The 19,386-nt window shown below is 32.1% G+C and overlaps 1 protein-coding gene across 2 annotated transcripts in view; it reads left to right on the top strand.

Moving 5' to 3' along the window:
• Positions 1 to 3,007: 3,007 nt before the first annotated feature.
• LOC110992036 (G-protein coupled receptor dmsr-1) overlaps positions 3,008 to 19,386 on the top strand; it is a 47,820-nt gene continuing 31,441 nt past the window's right edge. For both annotated transcript variants that reach the window (XM_022257697.2, XM_022257706.2), the window contains exon 1: positions 3,008 to 3,128. The gene's annotated coding sequence lies outside the window, so the exon portion shown is untranslated. The remainder of the gene's footprint in view (positions 3,129 to 19,386) is intronic.

Consider the following 19,386-nt stretch of genomic DNA (forward strand, 5'->3'; position numbering starts at 1 on the left):
AATTATCTTTTTATTAATTTTTTTATTAAGATGTGGGTTGAGAAAACTAGATTAAGTATTTTTTCAATTATAGGTCACATTTTGAAGGTTAATGAATTTTATTAAAGAAATTTTAATACTTTCGTTATTACACCAATAGACTATATTAACTTTTGTAGCCTATGTATCTACATAGTAATACTTATTACTAAATATATACTGTAATATATTGTCCAATTCCTATACAGTAAGAGATTTATTCAAGTAAATCTTCAAGGAGGTTCGTAGTTTGCTTCTAAAACTTATTTTAAAAAGCTCCGGCACGTGTCGGAGATTGAATATCAGAGAAATTGAAAATAATTTCAAAAGAACTTTCACTTGATTAACTTTTCATAAAATATTGTATTTTACGAAATAATAAGAATCTATGAACATTTATATTACTTGAATAAATTTCACTTAGTAATTTCAGTGACTTTGAAATCTAAAGATATTTTTAGAATTTCGTATTCATTGAAGACTTTTATATTTTAAGTGTCTCGCTTTCTCGTACGGTAAAGGAAAACATCGTGAGGAAACCGACATGGCTTATACCCAAAACGTTGTAAGGCAGGTGTCAGCCACAGAAGGTTGATCACCTATTTGCCTACTTGAAAATGATCATAGAACAGATACAGAAATCTTACAGATACCCAGACTTAATAATTATTACAAAAACTTTGAATGCAATTTATATAACATATCTGTACGACACTGATACAGAAATAGTAGATGAGGACCAGTGATTGTAGACTCACTGTTTTTTATAATAATCATTTATTACAAGGAAGACCCTATTTATTCCTTTTGTTAGAACTAAGTATAAGTAATTTTACCTTCAGTCTCAATCTTAAAGATGTAGAATTGGATTTGTTCTATTGAATGCTTAGAAAATTTGACTAAAAACAAAATTTTAAAACGTTGGATACTATCTATATTTTCGTATTTTCGCTCAGTAGGCAATGTAAGTTTTAGAAACGGCCTCAAGAGATTAATAATCTGCGTAAAACACATGGCCTTTAAGAGTTATAATTATCATATATAACTTTGGTTTTAGTAAGGTGTACAAAACACGGTAAAAAGTTAGGTCTCCCACGTATTTTTAATTAAAATGTAAGCTAATCGGCCTTTTCATACAGAAACATTACATATTACGTAGAAAGGTTTAGGATAATTAATTAATGTTAATGAATTAATTTAATGTTTGATTACTTTTGTATTCTTTTACAATGTATTATAGATAGCTTATAGCTATAGCTTTTTTTATTGTTATGTAGTCAAACCACATAAAACAGTGATACACAGATTTAATATGTAAATTTAAACTTTACCGTAAATAAAGGGGGGACAGCATCAAAGATTGAATCCGCCCCCCTAACGATTAAAGTAAGATGACATTTAGAAAAAAGCCGGACTCATGGAAATCTGTTGCATGTAAAGTCAATGTCAAAGTAAGTAAGTACTATGGGAGGCTCATGTCGAAATGCTGACAATTTTATTAGCTTTTAATTTGTGTACAAGTAAATAATGTTTATTTTATATCGACATCTGTTGCCCAACAACAACTAACTTCTTCAAAAACATTCCGCAAAAAAGCTTTTACTATTAGGTGATACAGGCAAGTAACATACAATGCAACATAGTTTAAGAATCAAAATCATCATTCCCTGTTAAATACAATAAGATTTTGTCATACGGCAGTAACATATAACTTTTAAGTCTCTAAAAAACTTAACAATAAATCTCTGTGGTTCAGGTATTATAATGTTACTCCATGCCTCTCTTCAATTAAATTCATTTGACGAAGTCGTGACGCGAATAGAAAAACAAAAACAGAGTGCTATCTATATAAAATTATCATGTTTATAATAATGTATCAAATTGATACGTAGATTTAGCGTACAATGGTGCCTGTTTAACATGCGAATATATAATACGTATAAAAAATTAGCACTTATGACGTATTGGTATGAGTGGGTATTGTATTGGGGGTGCTACACATGTGTATATCACAACAAACTAAATACCATTGTCAACATATTAAGGGCTCTTTTCTCGGTTCCCCTCCACTGGGCTTTAATAGCGGGGCCACCCACTCGTTTCCGTGCGAGCGTCCCGTTAATTTTTTAAAGCATTTCTATCTCTTGCACTCGGATCCGAGAATTCGACACTCGACATGCTGTGTGCCGACCACTCAGATCTGAAAAATATTTTTTTTATAAAAATAATAGTATACATTTATACAAATTTCAATTTTAAATATTTACTTAATCTAAATTCGTCATAAAAAGCTTTGGTTTCCGGCTATTACTTTGTATCTATTCAATGTGTTAACTGTTGTTACACACGAAACTATCGTTTTGGCGGTTGTCATTAAAAAAACAGAATTACTGTCAAATTTATTTTTGTTATGAAAAGAAATTGTTAAGTCCCGAAGTCTCATAAAATCTAAAACAGTCTTATAAATTTACATTAACGAAACTTTCGTTTTTTTCTGACAAGGGCTGATAACGCTGTGTTGAAAAGAGACAGATGAAGTAGTTACGGTGTAACGGACGGCTTAATATGAATTATTTTTAAGATATAATTAGATTAAATGTGAACGTAAAATACAAGAAAATCGGAAGGAAACAAATGATAATTTTATAATTAACAGAATTTCGGATGTTTATGTGATATCTGTCTTAACTATAGATGAAATTGTGTGCTTTTATTCAAGCATAAAAAACTTATATATAAAAAGACTCCTTTTCCAAATACAGCTTATAATAAATGCGTGTAAAATTATCAGTAAAACCGGATACATTAAGAATTCCTTATAGTAAATTATATCTCAAAAGTTATAATATATTCAAATGATATTATTTCTAGCTTCAGACTGATTCTGCAAAATTTAGAAATGTCAATCTTAAGGTATATTTCGAATTCAATCAGTGTTCGTATAGTGACGTTAGTATCAGCCAGTAATATTTCAGTCGTGAACGTAATACCAGAGAAGCGGGCCGCTTCTGAAGCTCGCCGCGGCCGCACATTTGCAAAACTCTGATAAAGTGCTAATGCATTTGCTATTTTAAGTTTAAGTGACTTGTGATCAACAATCTAGTGAAAAGGTATGTAGTATGTTTTGTAAACTATCATTAAACTGTATGGTAAAAGCATAACAACTATATCATTTAATACACAATTAATATATTTAGATTATATGTAAAATGCAGTTTGAATATAATCTAAATATTTTATTACCAATACAGTTAGACGAATTTACATTCTTTATTTAAATACATGTATTTCATATATGCTTAGGAATAAATGTCGATATGGACGTATTTGTTAGGATTTTTTTATTATGTATATATAAAATAAAATAAATATTGAAATAAAAATTGACTAAATTAATCTAACGCTAATCTCCACATTAGGGAGTGTTTTGGCTTAGTTTCGGTTGTACATGGTGCATGTATAAAACAATTTTTATTTAAAAAGTAGTCTTAGTATTCGTTACTAGAAAATTAAGATTTTACTTTATAGGAGTTATAAAGAAGAAATACTAGAGTTAAAAATACCTACACCTTTTACGTTGTGAATATCTTTAATAGGGGTCTACCCCTCCCTGAGTTTTATGAAAGACTATTATTACACAAATAGCTTAATGGTTATTGTGACGAATTTTAAGGAGCAGATTCATTGAATAATATTGTTTGTTTTTCTATATGGGTTTAACTGCTTTGAAAAAATACGGATATCTTACAACTATAGTATAACGTAGAGCTGTGGTGGACCAGCGGTTTTAGCCTGCGACTCTCATCCCTAAAGCCGTAGGTTCGATCTCTGGCTGTGCACGAATGGACTATCTATCTATGTGTGCATTTAACATTCGCTCGAATGATGAAGAAAATCATCGTGAGGAAACCGACATATCTTAGACCCTAACGTTCGACGGAGTGTGTCAGGCACTAGCTATAACTTGCTTACCTATTAGATTTAAAAATGGTCATGAAACATATTCAGAAATCTGAAGACCTAAATAGTATATAGCTTGACTTGTTTCTCCACTCATATTATTTTACAATACGAAATCCTACTTAATTTTCACATTGTTCATCTTCACACAATTTGGTTGCTATTTATATCCCAACAACACCATTAGAGATAAACCTTCTCAACCGATAATTATTATTTCATCGGCAATACAGAATCACCTGGTAAAACAAGCAACTAACATACAAGGGCAGCATATTAATCGACAATCTTGGATGACCTTTTTCTCATCAAACTTCCTCGCTTGTAACTTTTTACGTCGCTGTTCAAAAAATAATTGAAAAGGTACTATTTTCATTGCTTGGAAATACAAAATAAACTTTCGAGACTGTACTTAAAAGATAGTCAGCATCTTTAAAACAATATTTGTCTATGTGGTAGCATAAACATATATCTATGTGCATTTGTCGCTAAACAAGACTGCTATGGTTACATTAATACAAACCACAGCGGTTTTCTAATGTAACATACTGTGATATATAATATTATTTTGGAAATAAAGAATAAAAAAAAAGTAATTATAATAAGTTCCTGCTCCACTACACATAAATAGTAGGTTGTTTACCAAGGAAGAGTTCCGCTAATTTGAGGGTGAGTTGTCACTCTACTTTACACAATCTCTATGAACTCTATGCTCATACAGTAAAATTACGTTTTCTTATTTCATTATGCTTGAGGCAAACATTTTAAGTTATTATTCAAAATCCGAATTTGCTTTATTTTACTTCCTTTCAAAGATACAGAACCTCCTTTTTTAAATATAGCCTGTGTGTTTTGACGGCCACCAACGAGTTGACGATGTTCTTGACGGATCTTTTTGGTGATTGAACTATACACAAACAATACCCAAATTCTAAATTCAATATCTTTTAATCCCAGAGAATTAAATATCTGTTTTAGTCCCGGGTTACAAAAAGCCGACTAGATATTTTTGAATAAAAGTGATTAAAAAGTTAATTAGTACAGGATAACGTGGGATGGTGGATTCTATCCCTATGTCAAAACAGAAGGCACGCTTTATTAGTACATTAAATGACAACCCAAATCATAATAATACAGGAGTGAAACTTTTTTTGAGTTCTAGATTTCTACATTTATTTCGTTCTTTTATTTTTATTTCTATATAGTATTTTGTGTTTGTCACTACCCTAGTGTATAGATTCACCCGCTTAACCAATACGTTAACATTGATTTTATGGGTTAATACTTCTTATAATAGTTACAAAGATATTTCAAGATCTCGTATAAACTGCAGTTCCAGTAAACAATTTCATCTTATATAAACTCGGTGTAATTTATGTCGTTCCTTCGCCGCATCAAGATCCGTTTCATTGAAATTCAAAAGTGTATTTATTTTGTAATGTAATTATTTACCAATGTTCTCACTAAAACAGTAAACACAACTTAATGAGTTTTTATTCGGTCTTTATATAATTGCGCTACATTTGTTAAATAGATTTTACTTACGTTATTTTTGTCTCCCTACCTAGTTGCTTAGTGACTTGTATATGCGCCTCTTAGTCCGAAACGCGTTGAACACTACGTTGTACGGTGGAGGAAGCATCGCTTAGGGAAAATTTTTATGCCTTAGATCTTAAAATGGGCTGCGTATTTTGCACAGAAGGCTGATCACCTATTAAGAAAGATAAGTCGCAGAACAGAACTTTGAGGCCTAGTACTGCACCACTAATGTCTAATCTCGGTTAGAACGGAAGTTATTTCCGTCTCTTTTATTCTTTATTGTTAAAAGTTATTAATATATACTCATATTAACCTGCATTGTACCTAAATACATGACTACTAGGTATCGCCACTTTAACAAACATAACTCTGTTATGTAACATCAATTTTTAAAGTGAAATGTGATATTGTGCAATATTGCATTTCTTTCAAGATGAGGTTGGCTCATGTTCAATGCAATTTCATATAAAAATCAATTCACTGTTAACAAGGGTGACATTTAAACCTTGACGAAGTTATTAAAACGGGTGTTAATAATACATTCATAATAATAACATTACACGGCCGAAATGTTTTATTTTTGTAGCAAAACACTCAAACACCAGTGTATGTACTGTGATTTAATTCGATCAACATTATCTTTTCATGCCACATCATATCTATAAGCTTTATGTCTTTCCAAAATAAAAATAAAAGCTTTCCGCCGTGTGACTCCAAATATTAAAAGATTCTAAGCTCTTGTCAATTTGACATAATAAAAAGAAAACTAAAAATATTATTTATTGACATAAGTAACACTATGTACACTTAACAACGTCATAAAGGGCTTTTTCAAATCAAGGGCGAATAACGTATAAAAATGGTAATTGACTAAATTATTTTAAACTGGATTGTTTTTAAATCGTTATTATATTAATAACACTTACAATAAAACAAGTGGTTTGTCGATTGAATGTTTATGGCATTGGTATAAAAACCAGGAGAACACCAGTTACGCATACATCTTGTCACTAAAACTTTGGAGAGGTTGGTGGGCGATGTATAGATTATAGTACGAGATCCCACTGCAGGATTGGTGCGTTGCCTATCAAAATTTATATAGATATCCGTTATAAACGTATAAATATATCGAAATCATACCTGTTTACACTTGGCTGCAAAGAGGTGCGGCCATGTGCGCAACGGCAACCGTGATTTTTTAGAATCTTCGTATTAATTACCGTGATGTAGACGTTATTTTATTTAAAAATTAAATGAACGTAATCTTTTACCAAAAATCTATTCAAAATAAGCCGTAAACAATGTCTTTGAAAGAGTTAATGGTTACTTATGCTTTAGTATAGATTTTAAATTATACACACACACAGCCATACACATTATATTAGAACATAAGCAGGCTAGCAAGGGTAAATATTATTAAAACTAAATAGACGCTTAACCTCATTAAGAGCAAGATAAACAAAGTAACGGTAAGTAGGAAGAATGTTGTAAAATATATCAATATTTTCATCAATGTTAGTTATTAAATTGTAAGAGCGAGATGGCATATTCAAAGGAACATTAAAAGTAGCAAATAAGCGAGGCGTGGGTACGTATTGAAGAATTTTAGTTATAATTACTCTATGATTACAAATATACGAATGCATGCAGGTGTAGACGATTGTAAAAACAAGATAATGAAGATCTAAAACTTTTCGACACTATGCTTGAAGCATTCAATTAATAGTTTAAAAATATTAAACTGTAATTGAACTTTTGACTCTAACACATTTATTAATAAAACCTTTCAAATATTATACGTGTACTTAGATTATTCTCGGAATAAATTTTACCGCGTAAATTATGCTGTAGGTGATAATGAAGACGTGTTTATGTATAAATACCCATTTGCCCGGAAAAATTCGAAGGAAGTTCCCGTCGGGAATAAATATTTTGTGACACACCCTACAACCGCCAACTTTTCCGAAAAATAAGATAATGTTATTTCGGAATTACAATCTACAATATAATTATAGATTGCACATAAAATGATAAAATATTTTGTGTTCACAACAAATATATTATTTACAATACTGTGAAATTAGTGTCCTTGATATAATTCTGAAACTTTAACAAATAAAACCGACACCGTACTTGCTTAGTACACTATACCTTTTTGTTTTATAGTCATAATTTTTTGGATAGTATAAGATTTAAAACAATTTAAGTGTTTTCTATCGATAATACATTTAAAATTTCAGTTTGTATGGTTTAAAAGTACATGACAATTGTCTGTCCGCTCCATTATTGGAACTTGGAAAGTTGAAACACACTTTGAACTGGTAATCTCGTAAAAATAATCACTATTTTTTAAACCGAATGGCTGTTCGGCTTAAATTAAATTAATAAAACATCTACGTGTTTAATTTTCCGTTCGTTTTTATCAAATGATAATCCTCTTTTCATAAAAAAGGAAACACACTATATATGTACGTTTACATTAAAATAGATATCACTCTTTAGTCGGTAGCCCAAGTCTGAGCGTGGTGGTCAGCAAGGAAACATCTGGAGCGGACAATCTGTTTTCATCAGTTTCTGGACAACGCCTTTCAACGCCAACAGTGTATAGTTTTGAGTCTTTTATCTGGTTGGTGAACGGTGACATGATCTTCTGTGTTACCAACCACAATCCTTTTCACCAAGTTCTTATCGCCTCTGCGCATTGTATGAAATAATTATAATAAGAGAGGAGGAGGAGAGTAATGTAGTAAATAACCTTAGACTGATTTTATAACAAATCATTAAAAATATAATTTTGCATTTAATTAATTGAAAACATGAGTCGAGTACTATCGAGTAGCAATGTCGTTAGGCGTAACAAGAATTTCTATTGTCATACTTTTGGTCGCAATGATGCGATATATTGAGTGAATAAAGAACCTGATTAACATTTTCATCAACTTTATTAAACTTGGATGCTGTCATCATGGGATGTAACAACAGGATTATTTTCACATCTTCGATCTTATTGCGGAAACGGAGAACCTACATACATACATACATACATTTCACATCTTAATCCGGCGAACCCTTGTTAAGTCAAGTTAGTTTTGGCTTTGAGACAAAGGGATGATAATCCATCCCTGCAGGTATTGGACCTGATCTCCACTAGCTATTATTAAAAGCGTATTTATATCTTCATAAACCAAGAATGGGCGTAGAGTGGCGGACGACAGCGCCTCATCGCATGTTGGGAAGCGGATAAGGCTTAGTTGTTACCGCATCTCTACGGTATCTTTTCAGAGTTAAAAAGATACCGTGAAGAAGTCGCAATCTCCAGCCAGCCAGACCAGACCGGTTCAGCAACAAAATGGTATTCACTATTTCTTGACACCGTTTTCATATTATTGGTCTATTAAGATTCTGGATCTAAAAATCACTTATTATGCATAATGTAACTCACCTAAATTTGTTTGGGCAATTATTATAATCACTATTTGTATTCTATAAAAAAGAATAAATATGGTAAAAAATAAAAATATTTTTATTGATTCGCAGAGCATTAAAGTGTACACTTTTCACGTACATTTTTTGTATATACAAACAAACACTTGGTATTTTTACGTACATATTTTTGTTTTTTTCAATTTTGATGTCCACTTTATGGGGTTTAATGTTGCCAGAGAAACATATTGGCAAGAAACTTGTACAATGCAACATGCATCCAATCGAACGAGCGTCAACTATAATTAAAAGTACTAATTCTCAAAACCACCAGAATATTTGGTAATACCACTAAGTAAATAATAATATAACTAATATAACTAAAAAATATAACTAATAGTAAGTAACACTGATAATTTTAGAAAACGGATAACGGTTTAATGTTGAAAGCCAATACTTTTATTGTTTTTCGAAGTAATTTCCGCACGTGGACGTAGCACACAGCAGTGGCACGAGATGGGGCTTCATTAAGAAATGCTATTCGCAGCCTTTCATAGCTTTGTTGTTGAGTAACTCCACAGCGAAAGTCATATAAATCATGGACCGAAATTTCACTCGTGCTAGGTTCATTTTCACGTGTAACAAGAGTTTTAGATTTGCCGCCAATTCACAAAAACATATGTTCTAAAATAAAAATTCAAAAAAGTTTTCATTAGCATTGTATCTAACTGGCCAGTTCTAAATATTTTCAGTGTTACACACGTATTCATATTTTAGACTAAATCACACACAATTTGAATTTATTCGTAACTCACTATTGACACTTACCATTGTTAAATAATGATTTCAGCCATTGTCCATTCAGTATTAAAGGAATATAATAAATTAATAAGCCTAGAAACAGAAGCCTCGGTAAACTGTCTCGTACACTTGTTTACCAAGGATTGGCTTAGAAAATATTCTATTGAGTTTATTCGCTTCAAAGAGTTTATTTGAATATCATTCTTATTGCTTCATATTATTTTGCTACGTGGATCGACAATGTAATTTTTTAGGGTTTTGCTATTCAAAACATGTTTCTATAACTTCTTATAATTGTTTCGCATTTTTTGTAAGCATCTAACTCATGTGACAAAGAGTGTTATCTTATACAAGTCAATGACGTAAGGCTGTAAGACCGAAGAAGTGATGAAGAATGTGCGAGAAGTTGATAAAAATGCAAGATGACACGATAAAAGGAAAGGAAAAATACAGCAATATTGGTTTTTCCTTGTAATAATTGAAGAAATTAATTTTCAAAGAAAATTTGTTCAAGGTTCTTGAAAGGTTTTAGATGAAATTTTAAAAATGAAACCAAAATATCTTCTTTTATTTAAGAATGTTGTATATTGTGCTACGCTAGTCCAAAGCCTCTCTTAAACCTCTTAAGCCCGACTATTAAACCTGAGATCGTGCGTTCAAATGCGGACATTAGGATTTGTTCATATGATAAAGCACAATATGGGGTCAAAGTCCCGCACGATTTACACCCCAAAACGTGGTCAAAATCATGACCCCATGGTGACCTTCAAATAGTGGCTAATGACATGCTTATATGCATATACATACAAATTACAAAAATGTGAATCCTCAGATAAGGGTTGTAGCGCTGCTATTTTTATTAATATAATGTAAAGTTCTCATCGTATTCAATTGACATAAAACTCAGCTGCAGCCGTTGAAGTCGGTTTAAAATATTTGTTCATTTACTTTGCAAGAACAAAGCCTATTAGAAATGTTTCTTTTACGATAAATTTAATAAAACTAAAAACAAAATTCAAATAGAAATATCGTATTATGTACTGTCAAATTTCATACCGAAAAACATTCGAGAGCTCTTCATACAAGACTTTTGTTAGATCGTATTATAATACGACGATACATATGACACTAAGGGTGGTTAGTATCAAATAGCAAGGAATGTTATGTACTTTAGCGTCTCGTTGGGAAACTATTACAAACAACTGTTATAGCGGTACGATATTTGAATAACAAACTCACTAGAATTCAATTGTCAAATATTACGAGAAATTCTGAATTATAAGAGTATTAATATAATCGATTTATGGAAAAAATCGTTTAGACAATACGATAAGATGAAGCATACCACACAGACTTGGAACGAGTTAAATTCCTGAAGACCTAATGCTCCTTAAGTACCTCCACTCTCTAAACTACTCTCTTATTACGAATTCTGGGCTCATTAATCTAGGATTAAACACATTAGAAAAAAACGCATTAAACATATACGGTTAAAATATCAAACAAAAGGGGCAAAGGAAAGAACAGACATAATCATCAGTGAGAACAAATTAATGTTATGTCACCATTTCAAAGTTTTCTTATTAATTTATAACTTATTTGATTATTGGAATTTTATTACTTAAGATAAATTTCTAAGATACGAGGCATTCATATAAAAAAAACTGTGATTGTTTTATTATTAGTAACTTATTTTATTGTATAACATATTCTTGTGCCGTATGAAAGGAAAACATATCAAGAACTTATCTAACACTAACGCCAAGCGAAAATACAAAAATGGTCACGTGACCAAACATAGGCTATTATCAGTTAGCGGGTGACGCCTGTCAAGTGGTTTTTCTTAAGCCCCTAGTAGCAGACCTGGCATACAGTATGTTTACTATAAAGATAATAAAAAGGTAGTGTATATATCGGAGCAATAGCATAACGTTTAGAAGCTACAGATTGTTTTATGACAGCCCATGGACACTCTTAAAGCGAGAGGCTTGCGAGTGCGTTGCCGGCCATTTAAGAAAGTATGATAATATTCTAGACTTAACAATTGAAATGTGGATGTAACATCTTGTTGAATGTTTTTGAAAAGATTTTCAGTGGCAATAATAAAATTGTATTATGTAAGCTCTCGGGACGAAATCTTTCACATAATATGAAATATTCGCTCGTATTTGTGAAAATTTCATAAATTTTATACAAATTTTGAAACAAGAGCTTTATTGAAAATGGCATTCAGTTAAAAATCGTACTGTGATAAATATATCGGATCCTGAAGTAACTGCCACCAGAAGTGCCAAAAGAGCTTTTCAATGTTAAGACGACGTGACCCTGTACCTGCTAATACATAATATAATATTTGGAAGAGCTTTTGGCGATTATTAGCTTAGATGTGGTCATTATTTTTTATTAAAATACTACTGGTATTATTAGGTGTGAGGGGAGATGGGTAACGACAAATAGGAAAATATAAAAATGCGTTTTTGAAGTTTTGTTAGTTTAGAAGGTTAGGTTAGGTTTGCGCATCTGAGCGCGGGAGGGAAAAATGATGTTAGTAAGTTTTTTATGATGCGCGCACACGCCATCCCAAAAAACCGACACCCTGAATTTAGCCATAGTCAACATTTTATTTTTCAAGTTATACTTCTTTTGCTGTGTTAGGGAAAAAAGATGAAAGTAATTTTTACAATGCGCACGCACACCGTCGCAAACAACCGACACTCAGAAGTTATCTATAGTCATTTTGTTTTTTTTTTGTTAATGTTGTTTTTTCTTCAAACGTAGAATAAGGTGATAGTTAAAATTTTGAAAAGATTATTATCTTGTTACGCTGAAAAAGTATAGCTTCTAACACGTGTTCATAACACACAAGTTTTATAAGAAAATTCTCAATTTAAGATCTCAACTTACGTAAGAAGATGATCTAGATGCACATGTTTTAAATTACTTTTTTTATGACCTAGTCAACTTCGATTACACGAAAATATCCAACTTTTTAAAATATATTTGAAATCCAAATGAATGAAGTATATTCTTGGGTCTATTTCAGTATATTTTTTCAGTCTTTTTATTTTTATAGGTAATATTAGCAATGGCAAGGTTACCTGGCCTTTTTTCTGCCAAGTAACTCTACAAACGAAAAATAACTAACTACATATATTACATACATCTACTATCTAAATCTTTAACTAATGTAAACTTTCTTCTCTTTCTATCAAGTTTCTGTAAATAGAGACAGGTGACTTTAATAGTATAGACATTTATATTAATAACTAAAAAGTGACTATGTATTCATAAACACAAGATACGTTGAGGCTAGTAGCAGATAATATCAGCTAGTATCTGTGATTATGTCGTAATATCCGCTTCAATCATTCCTTATTTGACCACAAACGTATCAAAACGTTTTCTCCTCCTCCACAAAGAGAATATTGTTTATTGGATTTTATATTTCAAGGAACAAATTTTTTGTTACATAGAATTTTCTGGAAATTCGAATGACATTTAAAATTAATTTACATTATAGTACTATAATGTCGACACTCAGAGAGAGTTATTGAGGACTTGGCCTCTGTGTGTCTTCTTGATCATTATTTAAATGCGCAAAATAATAGGCTATTGGTGTATAGCGTAGCGTAGCGTAATGCATGCAAGACCAGTTAAAACGCGCACGATCAAGCCACTAGGCTACTGCTATACATATATATATATATATATATATTTATATCTTTACCTATGATAAATAAAAAAACAAAACAACAATAGTTTAATTTGGGTACTTACGTATTAACGTCACCGCGGCAAAAATTAGTTCATGGTTAGCGTGGACTACTAAAACTAAATTATTGATGATTAAATCAAAACAGTACGTAAGTACCAACCTTAATTTGAACTTTATTAATACACATTTGTAAAAGTTCTCCAACTCACTCTTCTAATATGAGATATGAATACGAACGTGAACCTTTGTGACATTTCATAAATAGCTCTGTGCGTTGATGCAAAGTTTCTCCGGAACTCTTCTATTTTGTAATTAAATGCCTTCATTAATTTCGTTCACCAAACGGGGGTTAATCGTTGTTGAACTTTTGGAGAATTGATATTTACCCATTCAATAGTTTGGGTGTTGGTTTGTGGGGTTTTAAATTAATCGTTCACCAGGAATAAACAAACCAAAACTTTATAACAAAATATAATTACCGGGCGGGGCCTTATTTTATATACGTTGATTGCTCTCCCATTGTGCTCTCTGTTCGATGATTCAAGTAATCTGTCTTAATATCGATTACGGCATTTTCGAGACTTGCTATGTACCTAATACATAGCAAAGTATAATATAATACAAAATATCGTGTACACACACGGTAGCGGAATTTGCGTTGGCGTCATTTTTTTATTCGTTTTATATCGTAGATCCGGTATATCCGATACGAATCGTGCATAAAATAGTGTATCCTGTCCTAACTGTACGCACGTACCCTAATAAATAAATCTTACTCATGAATTAAATTATTTTTTAATTCCGTGCCAGACTGCGACAAAAAGAATTTTTAGTTTTTCGGGTTGATATTGCCTAACATATGAATAACGGATCATTCGATTCGTAAAAGAATCATCAATATGCATCAACTACACAACAACTACGTATATATTTTATGGGGTTATAGAGAGTTGTTAAATGGACAGAAGAAAAATCAGAATTAGATGAAAAAAAGTTTATTTCAGATTAGTGTCAGGATTTATGTCCATAAAATGAATATTATATGAATGCTATTGCGTACAGTCTGTTAATTATGTCTGACGTCTTTTACTGCACTAGTAATTTTGTATTTTTTAGTTATTTTATTCATATCTTGCGATATTGAGGCATCTTGTTCATAAAGGAAGTATTTTCCCACTGAATCCAAAATTTCTTTGTTATACTATGTAATAAGTTATGGAAGAGCTGAACCAACCAAAGCCAATTAATTGATTTCAGTTAGGGACTTGGTTAAATCGAAGGATGTTACATGGAGTTTATAATGTAATTTATGAGCTACTCTAATTACTAAAGAGGGTATGAGGAAATAGATTAGGAAGCGGGAGTACTTTGACTTTGTTAAGCAGTAGTAACAATCTATTTATTCATTAAAATATTAAGTTGTAGTTGGTCAATATTTAATTCCAGTGTTCTTTTTTTAAATTTAATGTACTTAATTTTGAGCAAGAGTCCCACGATCCCAACTGTATCCGCCATAGTGGACGCATGTGCGTTGCCGGCCTTTTAAGAATTAGTACGGTCTTTTCATAAAGGACTCTAAGTTGAATTGTTTCGGAAATACTTCAGCTGGTTCTACTTAGTGGCGGTGCGCGGAAAGAATTGTCCTAAGAAAGGCTCAGTTGTTGAACAACGAACGTCGATGTTGATACGGATGGTGTTTGTACTCACGTCCGATGTTGAACTCACTAAACCACTCAGCTGGTGGTTTTAATCCCAAAAACTCCTCTGTAAATGTGGTAGAAGATGTTTCCCAGAAAATAACGACGAAAAACTAGTTAATATACGATATTGAAACATAAAAAACCCATCAGCGGATTGAATTTATAGACACAAGTGAAATTGATGGTTGATAAATATAATTTATGATTTTCGTCATCGAATGATTGATGCGTTCCGAAACTTGAATTACGGATGCTTGACGCAGTTTCACGGGAACAATGAATAAATTACTCATTCATAGGTTATTCCAAATTAAACGTGTGAGAGAGAGAGAGTGTGTTAAATGAAAGTATCGACATCCCTTTTACCAATTTGCTAAAAACGAAAAATATATTAATTAATTTTGAAGTTTCGTCTGCGTAGAAGCAGCGTAAACGTAACTAAAACAGTTTAAAAGTGCGTAGTTTAGAGTGAATTAAAAAAAGAGATTTTGAACTAAGTATACCTCCTGTACGGCAAAATCTGTTGGTATTTGACATGGGTATGGGTGTCGCAGTACGCGCCATTTGTTACTGCATCTCATAATGTATTTACAATAATATCGCCTTCATATTATATATGTCCCTATCATATATCATAGATAGATTATAGAAATATAAATCCTGTATGTCTCTCTATAAAATTAGTAATATTAAGGAAATTACTGTTTTAGTTATAGTGCCAAAGTGGCTGAGCATAAATTCTGAATCTTGGCCAGATAATTTGACCTTCTCTTGGATTTAATTTTGCAAAATCTCGAGTTCTTTATGTGTCATGCTTCCTATACTAATAACTAAAATGTAAACTTAAACTTTGTCTTGGCTGTGTGCCCATAGATAAGATGTAAGTAACGCCCAGTTTTGGCCTTTATGTAATTTAGTTTCAGTTATTATAAGGTTAGTTACGTAATGTATAGTTGTATGTATATAATATAGAACTCGTTTTCCAAATGTTTTCGATAAAAAAGAGACGACGCGGTAAACTATATTATGTGTTTCAATACTTAAACAGACCACAGAGATCGGACCTACTGCAGTTACTGCATATTGCTATGATACACAAATTTCTGAAGTCATCTATAAATATATTACAACCAAGTAACCAGTTTTTTTAAAGTAAAAATCATCAAATATAGGTTTGTAACCTATATTTGATGATTTTGTACAATGTATACTGGAAAATTGAATCGTCCTTGAAATTTTAAGTATTTCTCTTAACTTATTTTTCATGTTTCCCACGGCTGGAAAGTTTCTGAACTTTCATAAATATTTTAAGAACATAATTAGCTAAATCGCTAGCCAGCCAATCTAGAGTTTTAGAGAGAAACGAAAGGCAATATGTTTATATATATAGATTATATATAACGAAATGAGAGCATTATAGATTAAACACGACAAGTCACGACCATCGTTCATTTCCTTTCGAATTCGTTACTTTAATGATCTAACAATATTGACAAAACAAATATACGCTAGCTTTACCGTTTGAAACTGATTTAACTTGGACGTTGGCGATTTATGAGATCTGTGCCATTATGTTTATTAAGAGTATCTGCGTCTATACTTTCATACGAATTTGATAGGCACTTATAGAGCTAAGAAAACCTAAATGAATGAGCACTCTTGGCACGTATGCTGAGGCTTTTTTGTGTATTACTCAAAACTCACACTAAAAATAACTTTATAAATGTAGGTAGGTAACCAAGTACACTTATGAACGTTAATAGAAAAGTCAAGTTAATTCTAAATTAACATTGGTAGTAATTGCATGTCAAGGGCGTAGACCGGGCAAGAAAAACTGGCATGAAACTCTCCGCCAATCTTATTATTCGCCAAGTTTTGAGTCATACAAATTGTTTATAAATATTTGAACTGTAGCAAATGAAGCCCAAGGATCAGGCTCATTTAAATAATCGTCAAATTTATAAAAAAAATATAAAGTTTTGAATTTATTCAGTAATAATTATTTAATTTCTCTTGGGATTTTGTTGTTAAAACGAATACAATTTCTCATATAAAGCGTGGTTTGTCTTCTGAAGCCTGGTTGGTCGTACGCTTACATTTGTTCTGTGTAAGTCACCATTTGTTTTAAATCGTTTATATATTTTTTACTCACAACAAGGCTTCAAGAATATATTTACCAGATAGTGTCTTAATATTTAATTCCTTAAACTTATTCGTACCAAATTCTTTGGGAAAAGTCTAATGTTTAAGTTAACTTAAAACATTGGTTTTCTTACTGGACTGACTGAATGGTTAAAGTCATTAGATTATGCAGAAACTGAGGATCTTTTGATGTACCCCAGATAAAGCTGCACGCACTGCACTGTTACCTACACACACACACACACACACACACAAATACACACACACACACACTCACCACACATTTCTTTCATTTCATGAATCACAGAAATCACAACTACATTCTTGTTTACAAGTTTGCTTATAAATATACCTATGGTACGAAAATCTTTTTGCTATGGAAGAGCGTGGCCTTCTAACACAGGTGTTTTTACACTTAATTGAGGGTCGCAACCATGGAATGTTTTTTGTACCGTTTTTGAAGAAATAATAAAAATATTAAAATATTTTTATTATATTTTTAAAAATATTTTTCATTTTTCATTTTCTTAAAAGGGTACTTATATAGCAATAAGTCATTTCGCAAGTAATACGAAAAGAACGCGTACCGCCAAAGGCCCGGGTGCTGCTACAAACGAGGGGCCACAATAGACACTTTAATATAAAATAATTTACGTATATTCTCGGTTTATAAAGTTATTTATTTAAAAACTTGACTGATTGTCATTTTACTCATTATTGGAACTATAATTTTAATAATTTGAGAGCAGACTTAAAACAGATGGAAAACGTGAGGAACCCGGCATGTCTTTCACCCAAGAGATCGATGGCGTCTGTCAGGCATAGAAGGCCGATTACCTATTTGACTTTGAGAACAAGTAAATCACGAAACGGATACAGAAATCTCAGGCCCAGATCAAAAGGCAGATCCTCCATGATCATCATCCAGGCAGAAAGGCTTGAGGTAACCAACGACCAGTAATAGAGAGGCAACAAAAGAAAATGCCGAATTCTGTTCTTTCGTTCTATATATTTTTACTTACCATTATTTTGCACTTATTATATACACAATTCGACTTATGGTTCTTTAAGAAAAGAGCGTACCAATTCTTAAAAGGCCGGCAACGCACTCGCGAGCCCTCTGGCATTGAGAGTGTCCATGGGCGGCGGTATCACTTAACATCAGGTGAGCCTCCTGTCCGTTTGCCCCCTGTTCTATATAAAAAAAATTTAACACTATCGTGCACTGACCCAACTCAAATAAATTATTAATGTGAAAAGCCATATTTCAATTCGTTTTATAATCAAGTACTTAGTGGTCAATTATCCTTTGTCATCGTTTAATATTTCTCTCTATAAATCCAATATTTTAAAAGATTGCATATTGAAACCAAGCTTTTAATCAACATTTTCAATTATGAGATTCATAACAAATGCAAAAATATTTTAGTCATTTTTGTTAAGTAATCATTGAATGAAATTTTAATAAATAATGTTATGATCAGTGTTGGATTTCGCAAAGAAAGTAAGACTGATATTCGAGTATGGTATTTTCAGTCTTAACTACGTTAGGAATCTCTTAAGCCCCTCCTTTTCTCAAGTCACAGCCATCCACAAAACGGATATGTTCCAGTAAGCTCATGCTTTGTAATGTACAAACAGAAAGATTTGTATTATTGCAACACACTCGCACTCCACCGATTAGAAAACTTCTGACATGGCAATGTATATGTAATGCCGATTTTTCAAAAGCTTTTGATAGAGTGGACCATTTTGCATTGCTTGTGAAGGCTCAGCATGTGGGGATTCATGGGAACTTATATAGATGGTTAAGTTCATACCTTTTGAACCGTACCCAACTGGTTGCTCTGAGTGGGTACGAATCTGTGCCTTTTTTAGCAACATCGGGCGTGCCCCAGGGATCGAAGCTGGGTCCTTTACTCTTTTTGTTATTTGTGAATGACTTGCTTGGCAAAATAAGCAGTGAATGTTTGGCATATGCAGACGACATTAAAGTCTTCGGACGTATATCTGATGAAAGAGATTGTGAGACCTTACAATTGGATATTAATACTATCTCTGCTTGGTGCGATGAAAACTTTATGTTTC

The sequence above is a fragment of the Pieris rapae genome, chromosome 3, assembly GCF_905147795.1.
Source record: "Pieris rapae chromosome 3, ilPieRapa1.1, whole genome shotgun sequence".
In the NCBI taxonomy this organism is placed as follows: Eukaryota; Metazoa; Arthropoda; class Insecta; order Lepidoptera; family Pieridae; genus Pieris; species Pieris rapae.